Here is a 16505-nt window from a genome sequence, read left to right as displayed (position 1 = left end):
GATAGGTCCAAATTAGGTGTGCTCGAGGAGGGGTAAGTGCATTTTTCGGAAAAATAAAGAGAGAAGGAAAAAGAGAAGGAAGAGCATTGAGGGCCTGAGCCGAACGAATTTCACTGTTCGCTCGGTCGTTGTTCGATCTCGGAACAGGGCTATACTCGAACCAGAATTTCCTGTAAACGGGTTTGGTACCGATTCGTACTCGGGCATGTCATGTGTGGCCTATCAGAAACCGTAATTCCAGCTCGGAAATCTCGCCGCTCGTGAAATTCTTGTGAATTCCGTGCTCCCGTTGAAGGTCGGAGAAGAAGACCTCCGATCCGAGAAATGATAACCCGGTCCAAACTCGCCGAGCAACTCAGAGACTACCAGATCCGATCCCAGCACAAGTGTCCCGCTCTCACTGTCTTCTCTCCCAAACCCCATATCACTTCCTGGTATCTCTCTTTACTCTTTTATTTAAGAAAATAAATGTTTATTTATTTTGTTTATTTCGTAATTTGATGTTGAGTTGGCAGTTTAATCTCGGCCATTGTCTGACTCGCATTTTCTTATTTGAATTCATTATTTTTTTATTCGAAGCTGTTATTTCAGCTATTCCAAGAAGAACTTTTATCTTCTTTTCTTCTTTTTTTGTGCGTTTAATGGTTCGTTGTTATCTGAATTTGGTCATACTCTGTGAACTATTATCTCTTATTGGCTCTGAACAAACTACTTCGTGCATGACTTATCGTAGAGTGCTTTGCGTTTGATTTTTTCAGCAGGGATTCGCTAATAGCTATAGTCTATAATGAGCGGCTATCGTAGAATTACTGGTATTTACTTGGCAACATGTAGCCGCTAGAATTTTAATTATGACAGCATCTTAATACTAGAGAAGTAGGCTAGCCTTAGTGTCCGTTTCATTTAGTAGTTTCAAAGCGAGCGATTTGACCTGCGTTTTAAAAAATGTGGATTTTTTCACGTTTTTAAACGGCACTCCCTTGCCTGCTGCCCAAAAACGTGGATTTTTCACATTTTTTAAATGCTTTTCCAAACGGGACACTTTCTGAATTTTGTTTAAAAACGCGCATTTGGCCAGCCAAATTGCGGGGCCAAACACACTCTTATATCCATGATCGTTTTTGAATGCTAATATCAAGCATTGTGACTTCATAAATTTAAGTTAGTGGAAATTGCGGCTCTGTCAAGCTTGGAATCTTAAACGACAAAGATACGTACATCGCTATTGAGAATGAGACAGTTTTTTCGTACAGATTGAGGCTGAGGCTGTGTTTAGTTTGCAGGATATGATTCTGATTTTCCGATTTCACTGTTTTATGGATTAAGGAATTCTTGCTTTTAAGTGGAATTGATGTGTGCTTTGGGTTTGGTGAATTCACGTTTGGTCACAAATAAGTTGGTGTATAGACTACAAAGCGCTCAAATGGTGGATTTGATTTCATTAAGTTGGAAGATGAAGAAGAAGAAAATTTTGGAACAAGGAGGAAAGAATACTATTTTATTCCACTATGATTCTTGATAAGTTTTACATGGTTTAAAATAAAAAAGAATTTCAAACTATTATGGAAAGGTACTTATTGCAAATTACAATTAGAAATAAATAGGAACAAAATCAGGCAATCAAATCATGGATTCAATTTTCAACACTCCTCCTCAAGCTGAGGCAAAGATGTCTCGCATGCCCAATTTGTATAAGGCTGAATAAATAACACTAATAGACACTCCATTTGTCAAAATATCCACAAGTTGTTCCCCTTTCTGCACATATGGTGTGCAGATTATACCTGCTCATAGTTTTTCTTTAATAAAATGTTGTTCAATTTCAACATGCTTGGTTTGATCATGTTGGATTGGATTGTAAGCAGTATTAATTGCAACTCTGTTGTCACAATACATTCTCATAGAATCTTTGGAATCATAGTCAAGCTCTTTAATAGCATTTTCAACCATAACATTTCACACACTACATGAGCCATGACTCTAAATTCTTCTTTCTCACTGGATCTAGCAAAGCATTGATTGTTTCTTACTACTCCAAGTAACCAAAATTCTTCCCACAAAGGTGCAATAACTTGACGTGGACCGTTGATCCATGATAGAACCAACCCAATATGCATTTGTGTAGGTTTCTATTTTCAAATGATCAAATTGAGAAAACAAGAGTCCTTATGCTGTGAGGATTTGAAGTAGCGAAGAATTTGACAAATCGCTTCCATATGAGGCTCACATGTCAAATGTATAAATAGACTCACCAAACTAACAACATATGCAATGTCCGGACGAGTGTGAGACAGATAAATTAATCAGCTAATCAATCACTGATATCTACCTTTATCCATCAACAGACTCTCACTATGTTCACCCTACTTAACATTCACCTCCACTAGATTATCAATAGCATTACATCCGAGCATCCATGTTTCCTTGTGAGGATTAAGAATATATTCCTGTTGGAAGATAAATATACCATGTTTCAACCTCACTACCATGATGCTCAGAAAATGCTTCAAATTGCCTACGTCTTTTATTTCAAATTCATTTGCAAGAGAATTTTTTAAGTTTTGTATCTCCTCATCATCATTTCCTGTTACTACAATATCATCAACATACACAATCAGAGTCGTTCACATCGTTGCAGAGTACTTAAGCAAATATATCTTATTCCAAGTTCTATTCATAGAAAAAAAAATTAAAAAAAAAAACTTATTCCAAGTTCTAGAGATGGAATTAGGGATTTTACATGTAAATTCAATTAATCTCATGTGTTGATTGTTGTAGATGAAAAATAATTACTTATTTTATAGGTCTTGAAATAAAAGGATAAGAAGTATGATGCTTGTTGGAAACATTTCTAACTAAAATTCAATTATAATGTTTTGTATCTTTGTTACTGGAACAGATTTTGACCATTTCCTTTGTTTTGACCTTGCAAATTTCCATGACTGTTTGTGTGGCCATTACCATTTTGGCTTTGCATGGCTGTATATCCCTACCATTTAGGTGATGCTGTAAATTGTTTTTGTGCTGTAATTTTTTATAGCCCTTTCCAGGTCAGTTGTGGATACTTCTACTTGCAAAATTGTAATGTTATTGATTCCCTAACTACTGTCAAGAAAGACATTCTGTCTGCCCACAACATTTTTAGAAATAAGACATTGAATTTTGCTATGACTTCTTAGAAAACCTAGTTGGTCTGAATAAATTGGAAGGTAAATTAAGCATTGAGTCTTCCAACAAATGATGAATTGACAATTTGTGTGCATTTTTGTTATCTTTTTTTTTTTTTCCTCCATATGCCAAAAGTAACTTTCGGTCCTGCAAGAAGTTTGTTAAGTTGAAATACCATGTACTTTTTGTCTCAACTTTATAGACCTATTCATTCAGTAATTAAGATGAACCCGACTGGAACAATACTCTTATAGAGGAAAACGGTTTGTATTTTAATTTCTCATATAATTCTTTTGATTCCAGCAAAATAAGTTTTGGTAAATAGTTGAATAATAACAAGACCATCCAAATGCTTTTAGATAGGTTCTTTATGATTGGAGAAAATTATATGGTTACTCATAGTTATCATTCGTTTAGTTCCAGCAGTGTCTCCTAGTAAGGACAGTAGGTTGGATATGAGGTAGTTTAATTATTATTTACCTCATCAAATGAGTGTGATGCTATTAAGAAGTTAAATTGTTTGTCCTCTGCCAGAAAGAATTTGAACTCTTATGAATGTAGCAATCAATGATGAAAAGAAAACAGAGCTCTTTCTCTCTCTCTCTCTCTCTCTCTCTATGAACCCGTCTGAAACAATACTCTTATAGAGGAAAACGGTTTGTATTTTAATTTCTCATATAATTCTTTTGATTCCAGCAAAATAAGTTTTGGTAAATAGTTGAATAATAACAAGACCATTCAAGTGCATTTAGATAGGTTCTTTATGATTGGAGAAAATTATATGGTTACTCATAGTTCTCATTCGTTTAGTTCCAGCATTGTCTCCTAGTAAGGACAGTAGGTTGGATATGAGGTAGTTTAATTATTATTTACCTCATCAAATGAGTGCGATGCTATTAAGAAGTTAAATTGTCTGTCCTCTGCCAGAAAGAATTTGAACTCTTATGAATGTAGCAATCAATGATGAAAAGAAAGCAGAGCTCTCTCTCAAGTTGATGGTCAAACTGTACCGTCACTGAAGTTCGTAGTGCATTATTTTCCATTCAATTTCGATGGATTTTTAGGTTATTTTTATGTTGAAGCAAAGGCATTTGAGGTTTGGTTAGAAGTTGGGACTGGTGGAGTGTGGTTAGTCGAGAGGAGTAGAGGAGTTTATCGTTCGGTGATTCTGGGTAAGTCGAGCGTGATTTGGCTGTTGAAACGGTGGAGGAATTGATTAAAGGAGATAATCAGAGATAATTCTGGAGAACTCATAGAGATGGAAGCATAGCGTTTGTAGCGCAGTGTGAGCGAGCAGGTATGGAAGGTATTTGGAGGTATGGGAGTACGGTGTAGGAGGACAGCGTAGTTTCATTATTGTGCCAGAGAGTAGAGGAGGCAGCGGGTGGGGCAACTGCATTTCTCAGTTGAGGAAGGTGGTTTACCATCTTGAGCAGAAAGGCAGCGATTGGCGTAAGAAAAAGGAGGACGACTAGTTTTTCTAATTTTTTGAACCTTTGTTCTTCTGTTTCTACTGAATAGAGGTTTCTCTTCTATACTTCCTGTGTACTAGGGTTGCACCCATCAGATTAAATTACTTTTAAAAAAAAAAAAATTTTGATTCCTTAAGGAGTTTTTGTGATGTTGTTTTCGCTGAAAATGTATGGGTGTCAAAAATAAATTTCACTCTCATAGTAGCGTTAATGAGCCTGGTTGAGCTGAATTTCACCTAGCTCTGGTACAAACTTGAGGGTTAGTGTTTATTAGATATTAGAGCTTGCTTTCCAGAAACTCTTCAAATTGATTTTGTTGGAGCCAAGCAGCTTTGTAGGGAAAACAATTGAGATTAGTTTGAGTCAAGAAAAAACACCAAGGGGCCTTAAACTATGAGCAATTATTGCAGTGGATTGACATCAATGGTTAATCAAACAGATATGAGTTGCAAGGGCTCTTTAATTCTAGTAGCAATGACTGCATCCTCATGTTGTAAGCAGTTTTCACTTGTATCAAAATATTGGCTTTGATTGACAATTAAAATGAACTCTTTGGTGACTAACACTGAGACCACCGAGGTCACAGCTGGTTTGAATATGTCAGGAATAGGTAAGAGTATGAAGGAAAATGTGGAGAGATAGGGGAGAATGGGTGTGATTGCACAGGGAGTCAATTCAGACAGGATTTGATTAGATGTGACTACACAATTTTATCTTTGCTTGTAGGCTGTTGAGTCATTTTTTAATGAATTGAGTAGTAACATTCTTTTTCTGATTTTTCTGGTCTTGGATAGAATGACTGTTTCCATCATTGGATTTCCTTTTTGCTCAATTCTTCTGTCTATTATTTTTAATTCACAAAATCTCAAGAGAACTTTTGTTGATTGTCTAGATTAGTGGACTCTCCCATCATCAGTGCCTAAAAAGCATTTAAGGTCTTTACATTCTTAATGCCAATCAATGTAAAAGGTTCTCTTAACTTCATGCAGGGTTGATGTCGCCATGGCGATCTTTTGGGCTTTAGTGTTTAGCGTGCTTGTGGTGTCATCCTATGTGTCCTTGTACTTCAGTCACTTTTGGCTCTCTTTTGTGATTATCTGCCTCGGTATCTTTCTTCCGGTACGCCTAAGAATATCTAGGCACGCACTGGCCAGGAAGAAGGAGGGAAGATTGTTGTTACCATTATCCATGTGAACATCTATGGCAGTGAAATCATGCAGCCATGTGCTTTATCTGGGAATGACTCATTGCTCACCTTCGATTCATTTGCTCTCGCTAGAATGTATTAGACACTTGGGTACCGATTTGGTGAAAACGGCTCTTGCCTGCTGCTTTTCAAGATAGATGGTATGATTCTTTTTTGTCCTTTAACCCACACACAAAGGCATGAGAATTTGCCAAACACAATCACATGTAAACACCATACATTTTGAGCATAGATAAAAGACAACTTTCTATTGATTTTTCCCTCATGGGCTTGTAAATCCAATTTGGCCTAAGAAATATTTTGCTTTGATGTTGTGCGGATCAAATTGTTGCATATTTTTCTGTTCAGGTTTTGAGACACGAGGTGTCACAATCTTAAAAATTAATAGTTGGGACTTTGAATTTATAAGAAAATAAAAAATATATGAACCCAGTATTGCGTGGGTCCTAATGGACTGTAATACAGGCAGAAGTTATCATCTTATGTGGCTCTTCTATTCTTTTTACTACGTATATTTTGTTATATTTTTTGCTGAGCATGTTAGAGTTGATTCCTGATGCATTTATTTCCTAAAGCTTTTTATCTTGGTTATTGTACCTAAGGCTAGGACAATGATGAGGTTTTATTCTTACAGAGCGGTTGTGTAACTTGTGTTACCTAGGGAAATAAGAAATATGAATGTTGTGAAAATTAGATTAAGGTTCCTCAATGATCGGATCAGAATATGTGGGTCTATGTTACTTTATGAGTAATATCCCATTTATGTTATTCGAGTAATGCACTTTCACTAATTGTATTCGACTTATACATATTATAAGGCAACAGATTGAAAAAAAGGTGTAGCTAGTTCAAGGTTTAGATTGAAAACTATCTAGTTTATAGTAATTGTTGCCTAAAATCGGGTTTGCTTTTGTGCAAGCTTTCACAACACATTTTTTTTCTTTTCTTTTTCTTTCTTCTCTCTCTCCAAAAAAATGAATTCTAGATTTCTTTAACTTGTGAAAACAATATCTAAATACAGTGAATACTTCGAATGTTTTCATTTACTTTTAATGTTTTTGGAAATTGAAATTGTTGATTTTTGCCGATAGACTTGCTACATTTTTCATGGTCATCTCTGTTTGCTGATTTAAAAAGGAAATACTGTTCTTAATTAACTGCCCGCTGCAGAGGGGGGTGGGGGATGTTGACAGACTGCATAATATCTGTACCACATCATATTATTTTCAGTTTCTGCTGCATTTAATTCAGTTTCTAATGTGACTCACTTGATTTCAACCCAATGCTTCTTTTTGTGGAGATTACTGGATGAATTATAAGAAGCAGATACCAGCGAATTTAGCAAGACCAAAAACATGCATGCTTTGCTTGGTTTCGTTATTCTCGGTTTAGTAGTGCTGTCGCGGTCCCCGATGGGACCATTTTGTTCTGCTCCTCTTAAACATGGCTCAAGTCTCAGTTATCATGAGCAATTGAAGAAAAAAAAAGTAAGAAAAATGAAAAACTGCTTGTAGTGGGTGGCATACAAGTTGCATGATTGCTCTAAATTAATGAGTATGTGGCCCTCCAACAAATGCTGCAGGGACCTCTTCTGTTGGATATTAGATGATTAAATGATTGCTGCATAACACTGTTTTTGTTTCTTTGTTGTAATTCCGATTGCGTGGGTTTATTTGGAAGTAGATAAAACGAATCAGCCCAGCATTCTCTGTTTGGCTTTATCTCTCCAAATGAATATGCATTCTTACTGTCTTTTCTTTTTATTTATTCCCTCTTAGATAAGTGAGTTTGCCTCAGTTACCTTTGCTTCATGAGACAGTCTCCAGCCGATTGTATTGTCCCTTCAAGTTACCTTCTAATTGTTTCCTCATCAATTCGTAACAGCTTTTGGTTCTCTCCATTTATGGTCCATAAAATTAGATTTTATAAATTTAATGTTGCATATGATGCCACGTTATTTAAATGTACACCGTTAGATGCAATAAAACAGAATCTTGGCTGAAAAATGGATCTCCTCCATTTTGTCCGAGACATGCATATATTGAATTTGTGCAAGTTTTCAACAAAACAGAATCGTGATTGCAAAGTAGATTCTCTCCATTTCATGTAGACATGCATGTATTGAATTTTTGCAGGTTTTTTCTCTCTCTAAATGGTGGTTTAGTGACAGTTGGATGCTGCAAAATACAGTTAGTATTATAGTGAGTGGATGGAGTAGGATATTGTAGGGTTCATAGGCTGGCTGGATATGTGAATTATATAATCCTGCATGCTAATGGTGCATTATGATAGGATTCGTTTGGTGTCTGCGATGCATACAACTGACGCATGGCATGTGCTTTGAGTGCAAAAAAGTTGACGTAGTGGAACAAGAAAGAAAGTAACTTTATCAAACATGTTGTCCACATGAGCCGCAGCTTTGGCCCTAGAGAATACAATTTCTTTTTTCTAGCAATTTAAGTGACTGATGGGTAGTGCTAACCTGTGGAAGGGTGTCAGTAGGATCGTTGTGTTTTATAGCTAAAAGAATGGCATGTTAATAGAACCGAAAGCCTTAGTACTCGGGTTAAGTGTCATCCTACAAATTATCACGAAAGATAATTTATCTAGTGGCCCTCTACACTATATTCATTTCCATCCCCAAGACGTATTACCTTTCCTAAAGTTTTCTCCCAAACAGGCCACCATGAGTGTTTCTTTCAACGGATAGTGTTTCTTCAAATTGGGTTGGAAAAAGACACTCATTGTATTGGGGACAAAGTTTTCTTCTAAATTGAGTTGGAGAAAAATTCTTCAAATTGGGTTAGAGAAAATTCCTACAACTCAGTCTATTAAATTGATATTTGTTCTTAGAGTACGTGATTCTTACAAACATTTTTATTTTTATTTTTATAATACACGTGAGAATCATATTTTCTATTAATCCTATTAAAAAAATATGTGAAAATTACGTGTTCAAAAAATAGATGTTAGTTTAATAAATTGAGTTAAAGGAATTCCCTCTTACTCATTTTGAAGGAAAACTTCGTTTTTATACTCACATTTTTCACATGCTATGTTAATCTTATTAAACATGCATGTGCTAATCATATACTCTAAGGATAAATGTCAATTTAATAGATATGATTGGAGGAACTCCATTCAATCTAGTTTGGAGAAAATATTTGTTTTTATACTCACCTTTTGTAGTTATAACTCTACATGGATCAAGTTTATATATTCTCCATCTAAAAGGGAAAGCGATTTTTGTAGGTTATGAATGGAACCCCTTATATATTATACTTATATAAAACTTAGGTTGCTTTATGCACATTGACGTTGGAGGGCCAGCTCTTCTTTTCTTCTTATTAGGTTTTAGATGATGATTACATAGTATGTCCAAAACAAGAGCATCATTATTTTAAAGACCTCTTTAATCTAATATCTTAAGAACCATTAGGTCTTGTTGCCATGGGAATATTGTTCTTGCCCTTTTCTTAGTTGACAAGACAAGGCAACACTCAGTTTCATTTTCCAAAAGGCCCAAATTCTCGGCAAATCAATATTCTTCCACTAAGCCTAGACTAATTAAATCTTAGTTGCCTAATGCTAACTCATCATGCAAGCTTTTAATTGTAGTAGCAAATATTTAAGAAGCACGCTATGCTGTGATGCTAATGTTGCCTTGGCCCCTAACATACAACCCATTCAACTCCAGGACGGAACGGGGCTCGGGGGCCATATCTTGGTTTCCTAAATTCAACTTTATGCATGAATCATGACCATCAAGTGACTGGTGGGTACCTTTGTGCTCAACTCCAAATCGAAATTTTGTGAACCTTAATTAGTTTGAGCCAACCCTAGTAACAAGTTTAAGACTTTTTATTTTTTATTTTTTATTTTTTTTTAGCCTTCTCAGGTAGGAAATTGAACGGCTAGCTCATATCAATAAATTAAATCTAGTTCAAAACACTTGTAATTAACTGAAAGCAGGGTTGATCATTTCCTTTGTGCTCAATATTTCCGCTTTATATACTCTCTTTTGATGTAAAAAAGATTTTATAAACTCGGCAAAAGAAAGCTATGAGTATTGAATCCATCTGAAGTGGTTGGTCTGAAAGAAAGAAGAAGAAGAAACCCAAGTAGGAAGCCCGAAACGCCTCAAGTAGAAAAATCCCATGTACAAGGGGCAATAATAAATATCCCTTCATTTTAATTACACTGGAATAATTTATCACTTTGTAATTATTGCACATATATGTATATGTTAATGGTTAGAGTATATTTATAAAGAGCAATGCTACTCTTGACACCAATTTATTATACTCATGTCACATCGGTTAACGTTGTGTGTTTTAAATAATGGGAAATGATTTATTTCCTCCCACGATCCTTCTCTCATCTTCTCACTTTTTAAAATTATCATTGAATCTGTGGGGTATGTTCATATATATTTCATACTTGACCTCACAGATCTTATGGTGATTTTAAAAAGTATGAGGATGGGAGAAGGATCGATCATGGAAGGATGTATAGCACATCTCGTAAATAATTCTCATGTCAACCATTATATAAAAAAACTATAAGTCACTTAAAACAAGCAACGTTAACCGGTGTAACATGAGTGTAAAAAATAATATTATTTCAATTGATAAATTACCTACAGCGGTGAGAAAACTGTATTATACATTGAATTATACATGAGGTGGAAAAACAAGTGGTTAGACTGAATTTTAAATAAAAGTGACGCTACTTTTCATACTCATTTATCACTTTGATTTTACACTGGCTAACGTTGTATGTTTTAAGTGTTTTTCTTTTCTTTTCTTTTTTAAGTGACTAGCATGAGGAGTCACTTAAAAGACTCTACATCAGCTGACGGCAAATAGGTGCGAAGAATAACACGTACTCTTTCTTTACATAATTCATACGTGTCTACGCTTAACAGGAACCTGCTTTCATTTTAAAACTTTGAAGGTCTTAGGTCTTGTATCAAGCTGGCACACATCAAAACATATTTTAAAAGGTTAAATAATAATAATTTATCACTCGTAACTTGGCCGACATGTTTAAATTATTAAAAAAAAAAAACTTTTGTTAGGTTGTCATAAGAATAAAGAAAAATAGAAATAAGTTAAGTTTTTTAAAAATTATTCTTTTCTTAGATTTCTCATTCTTGTAATGATTTCCACTTAAGTAAACTATATTTTCTTCAGATTATTTCAACCACAACTGTGTTGGTCAACCCTTTCTTTTTCGGTTGGAGTCTAGGAGGAAGTTAACTTCTCTCTTCTTCTTTTTTTCTTTTTTCTTTTTTTTTTTCTTTTTTATTTAAGGAAACTTCATGCTTTCATCTTACTAGTAAGTACAATACAAAAATAAGACTATCTTCTATCGACATTCAGTCTAAAAATTGGTAAAAAGCTATTTTTGCCGAATCATCAGCTTGCTTCATTCACTTCCATTTTTTATATGACCTACATACCATGATTGGAGACCATTTAATATAGTTTGTATATTATCGATCAATTGATCATACCGATTCTAACAAGTTTACTTCTATCGTAAACTTGACGCAAAGTATGTACAATTTCCAATACTACGTCACCCTTGAGGCCTTGACAAATATTACCCGTTGGAGCCCCAAAACTCTGCAAAATTATGTTGCCTTCCAAGCCGCCACCGCCCCAGCTATTGTCGGATCAATAATAAGAGGAACCGTGTTACATAGTTGCCAAAAGAAAAAACCCTCAACGTCTCTAATTATAAGCCTCACACCCATCTTTTTATCCAGTTTATTAAGAGATGCGTGCCAATTAATTTCAACCATCCCTTTATGAGGTTTCTTCCATCTCTGAGAACTCTCCTTAGAGGAAGTTAACTAGGTCATAACCTTGGCTATGATTTGCAAATAATATCATCATATACATTTTTCATGGTTATATTTAAGAAGTTAATTTCACTTCAATATTTCACGTGATGAGTCTTATTTGTTGAAAAAAATTTTGAAATCACATACAAAAAATAATGTGTTAAAATATTATTTAACACCTTAGGAAAGAAACGGATCATCTTCATTTCAATTAAAATGCTAGCTTGATTACTGAGTAAATAGATGCTCTGAAATGGAGAGGATCCTTCTCCCTTACGGGGTAGGTGTTGATGAAATTGATGAATCTCATGACGGAAATCTATTGACCGTTGCAACTTGCCCTGATTATTTTGATGCTCCATGCTCTCTGGATATTAAAGAGAATTATATTGTTTAGTGGGTTCAGTTCTCCTCCATTACTAAAACATTAAGAAGCAATCATTTTTATTTTTCCAATTGTATCATCAACAAAATAAAATAAAATAATTAAAAAAAAATAATAAAAAAAAAACATGTCCTGCCGCTTTCATTTTTTAACTGCACAAAAATGCAAATCCAACATTAAAAAAATATCGTGCAGCCGTGCTAATTAACCTTTTTTTTATGTTCTAATTTTCTTGAAACAACTACCAATAATTTTCTATCATCAGAGAATCGTGGGATCGGAGATTTGGTTTGAGTTTAACAGGGAAAGTCATCGACTCATCACGATGATTTCATTTTAGGAAATATAAAAAGTAAATAAACTAGTGATACAATACGATTCATATAATTTGTTTAATAAACCGATCGTGTTGGATTGATCTAAATACGATTCAATTCAACCCGTTTTGACCTGTTTAATATAAATGGTTTAAATTAAACTAAATACTTGGTATGACTTGATTTTAAAACAATTTCATATCTTATGAGCATAAATTATATTAATTATAATACTCTGTCACAATTAGATTCATGACAACCAATTTAAATTTTAACAATCGATATCCAATTATCCTTAATCATAATTAACAAACATAACCGAACTTCTCGTGCAATATCTAATCAAAAAAATAATATTACACTCCAATAAAATTTAATTACATAAACAAACAAATAACAATAAAGAAAATAAGATTACATTTGAACAATAACATGATAAAGCCACCTCACTAAGCCTCAATATTAATTACTAACAAATGGGAAGTAAATGGAGTTAAAATGTAATTTAAATTTATATTGGTTATGCGTGTCAATTACGGGTTAATCGGGTGGACCCGAAATTAACCCATTTATTAATAGTGCCTAATTGGTTTGGCCCGAATCATATTACACTAAATCTTAACTCATTAATTTGGTGCATTGTTTGTGTTATATTCGTAGATCGTGTCAATTTTTTTTTTTATCACTGCCTCATTCCCCTCTCTTCCTATGTCAATTATAAAATTATTGCTATAGCTGAAGAGTATTAAATGAGATGCCAACAATGTTAGAGTATATTAAGAGTTTAAGAAATATTCAAGTTCTAGTTGATCGAAGACTATCACATAGTCACAGTTGAAGGCTATGACCTAGCAACAGTTGAAGACTATTACCTAATTATAAATAGAATCCTGTTATATTGTTAACATCACTTGAAGAAATAAGAGTAAAATGCAGCTCTTTAGACTTTATCTTGTACCACGTAGTTCTTTGTCTATTTTTATATTTCGCATTATATTATATTTTTTTAAAAAAAAATAGTACTAGCTTGATTACCGATTGAATGATGATGTTTAGATTATACCGATATGTTTTCATATAAATGTTTGTTGGCATCTAATTATTCCAGATTATATTATAATCTAAACAAGGACAAGATTGCAGTCACAATCTTGCTAGGGTGACTGATATAGAAATCAAAGATATTTTATTTTTGTAACAAATAATTAACTTCAAAACATTTTAATTGTTTTTATTTTTTATATCCCATCAATAATTTTTTATTATTATATATTCAAATAAAAAAATTCATTACAATTTAAAATTTTTTACTTTTTCATACTTTTTATCACATCATTCACTTCTTACTATTACTAAAAAAAAATTTCAAACTTAACAAACTTTAACCAACACATCCTGTTTCATATGCAAACATTGACCCTTCCAAACAGCATTATCTCATTCATTATAAGCCATGAGATGGAGGACAAGAAGTATTATTCATTCTCAGAAACATCATCATCATTTACAACTCCCATCCAAATTTTAACTTGCTACAAATTAAATGAGCTTTAGAGAGAGAGAGAGAGAGGAACTACGAGAAAAAAAAAAAAAAAAAAACAAAGGGGTAAGAACTGGTCAAAGATTGTGACTTGAAAGCATAGCCCCAAGGTGCCATCATTTGGCTAACAATGGCTGAGAATTCTTGGAGCATCGTGCGGCCACGTTTTCAGCCAAACTCGCGCGTGAGCAATGATTGAGGTCCCCTTGGTTTGCACAATCATTTCTTTCTTCCAACTTTTTCTTTTTTGGTTGCAGACTTGGCAGTGTAATCCAGCTTAACACTTTGCTTCTTCTCCTGATCAAAAGCTTTTTGTTTTTGTTTGCCTTCGATCTCTTTCGTAATTATATTCGCCATTCGGAGCCCTCAATCGGCTATATCCAAATACGTATTCCATGACGTGGTTGTCAAGTTTTCCTGCTATTTTATTGCATGTTTGAACCCTCCAGAAAAAACTATTTTATATAATTTAATTATGTACGTACGTAATGCTACATTATTTAAGAATTAGATTATATATATATATATATATAGTTAAATACTGTAAAATTTAGTCTATATTATAAAGTGGTTCATCTTCAATTGAAATGAAGAGAATTTATTAGACGGTGCTAAAAATCATTATTTTCAACTACCTCTTTTTCGGATCATGTGCTAATAAATTATCGGATTGTACTGTTTTATTTTGTCAATTCTCAAATGTACGTCTTTTTAATTGGGACCTTGGCATGGGCCAATAAATTATTAGATGGTACCATTTGTGTTGTCAATTCTCAAATGTTATTAAGTTCTATCTTAACATGTGATGTTTGTATTAGAATCTACGTACGTGGAATATCTCATCCCCTAGCCTCTTTTTGTTATTATCTTTTCTTTTATATATTAATACAATCTCACTTATAAAATGAAAAATATGTGTTCCATATTCTTGGAGCTTTCTTATTATATTTAGTCAACAAAAAGCAGCCAAATCTGGTTTGGCTTAACATGCGTCAATGGGAAAGACCGAAAGATACAGAACAAATAAATGTCAATATCTTGCAAAATGTTGTCGAGTGGGCTCATCAATGGCAAGCTGTAAGTGCACGTCTCTGAAAAATAAAACAGCACTTACCGAGTTGGCAAATCGATCATGTGGAATATTTCGAGACTTCAAACCTAAATAATTGCAATATCTTTGCTCTCTAAACACGTATGGATTGCTAAATATGATTATGAATGATGCCAACTTTTGTTACAGTTTGTTTTCATAATGATGAATAGCTTCTCCTTTTTCTGCATCAGCCTTTTCTTTTTGATAGAAAGTCTCTCAGTATTGTGTTATGTTCAAGCAAATTTTCTGACTTTCCTAGCCGACGGGATATTAGCTCAGTAATAAAGTATGTCCTTGATAATTGCGACGTTGTGTCTAAGCTGTGAGGGCTCTCAGCCACATAAATAATTTAATGTACTCGTCAACGCCTGACCTTGATCGAGCAGATGTAGATCACCCGAAGCACATTAGCATGACATACTTCTCTTGTTTGAATAGGGTTTTGAAACAAAACTTCTCTTCAAAGAAGATAGATGGGGCGATTCAGCATATACAGTGCCAATTGTTAAAGCAAAATTTGGAACCATTGAACTGGCCGGCAGATGTTACTTTGCAAAACAAAGGAAAAGCTATTAGGTTGACACATGCCGCAAAGAAGTAGTCAAAAAACTTCTAAAACTTGAGCCAGTAGAGCACTTCTTAGGAGAGAAAAACAAACAGTAAAACATTTTTTTAGTAGAGCACTTAATTTGTTTAGTTTCCTCTCTAAAAAAATGCTCTACTAACTCGATCATCGAAAGCTTTTCATTTGTCACGACCGACTCAAAATTTACTTTAACATGTTACAAGCACCATAAGAAAAGCCCCTTTTCCCCTTCCCATGTTGTTGCTAGAAAATTATTATTATTTTTTAATAAAAAAACATACAAACCCTCAGTCTCCTGTTTTGAACTGTTGCTTCGTTAACTTTTCCAGGTCTACGTTGTCTTGATGAATAGCTCCAGAAAGAAGAACCCGTTTGAAATCCACATTTTCCCTTCTTTCCCTTCTTTTCACTCCTTTAAAAAAAAAAAAAAAATCAATTTCAAAACATTTTTAATTTTTTTTCACTTTTTATATCACATCAACACTTTTTTATTACTTTTTAAATAAAAAACTTACTACAATATTTTTTTTTTTTTCACTTTTCCATATAAATTATTTCAACTTTATATTATATTAATCCTATTTTTTAATCATTAAAAAGAAAATCCAAAAGAGAGTAGAAAATAAATTTCAAACCGGGCATAAGCTTCCTTAGCTAGGGAGGCACACGTATCTTTCTAGTAATTAAAGCTTCCGAAGAGAAGACAAAGATAAATAAATGGGCAAGCAACTCAACAACAGTTCCAAAGCAATTACAATAGAATTAAAATAAAAATAAAAACAATAAAATTAAAAAAAAAAAAATTCCAACCCATTAAAGTGGCTGCACTGACCGTACGAAGCGGCAAAGCCAAAAAAACAAAAAAAAATAAAAAATAAAAAATCAG

At 33.8% G+C, this 16505-nt stretch overlaps 1 long non-coding RNA gene across 1 annotated transcript; it reads left to right on the top strand.

The window, feature by feature from the left end:
• LOC133862344 (uncharacterized) lies at positions 1–6099 on the top strand. Its single transcript, XR_009899209.1, has 2 exons — positions 1–434; positions 5630–6099. It is a non-coding gene; the product is annotated as an uncharacterized LOC133862344 (long non-coding RNA).
• The last annotated feature ends 10406 nt before the right edge of the window (positions 6100–16505 follow it).

The sequence above is a fragment of the Alnus glutinosa genome, chromosome 3 (genome assembly GCF_958979055.1).
Source record: "Alnus glutinosa chromosome 3, dhAlnGlut1.1, whole genome shotgun sequence".
Taxonomy (NCBI): Eukaryota; Viridiplantae; Streptophyta; class Magnoliopsida; order Fagales; family Betulaceae; genus Alnus; species Alnus glutinosa.
This window is presented reverse-complemented; position numbering and strand designations above follow the sequence as displayed.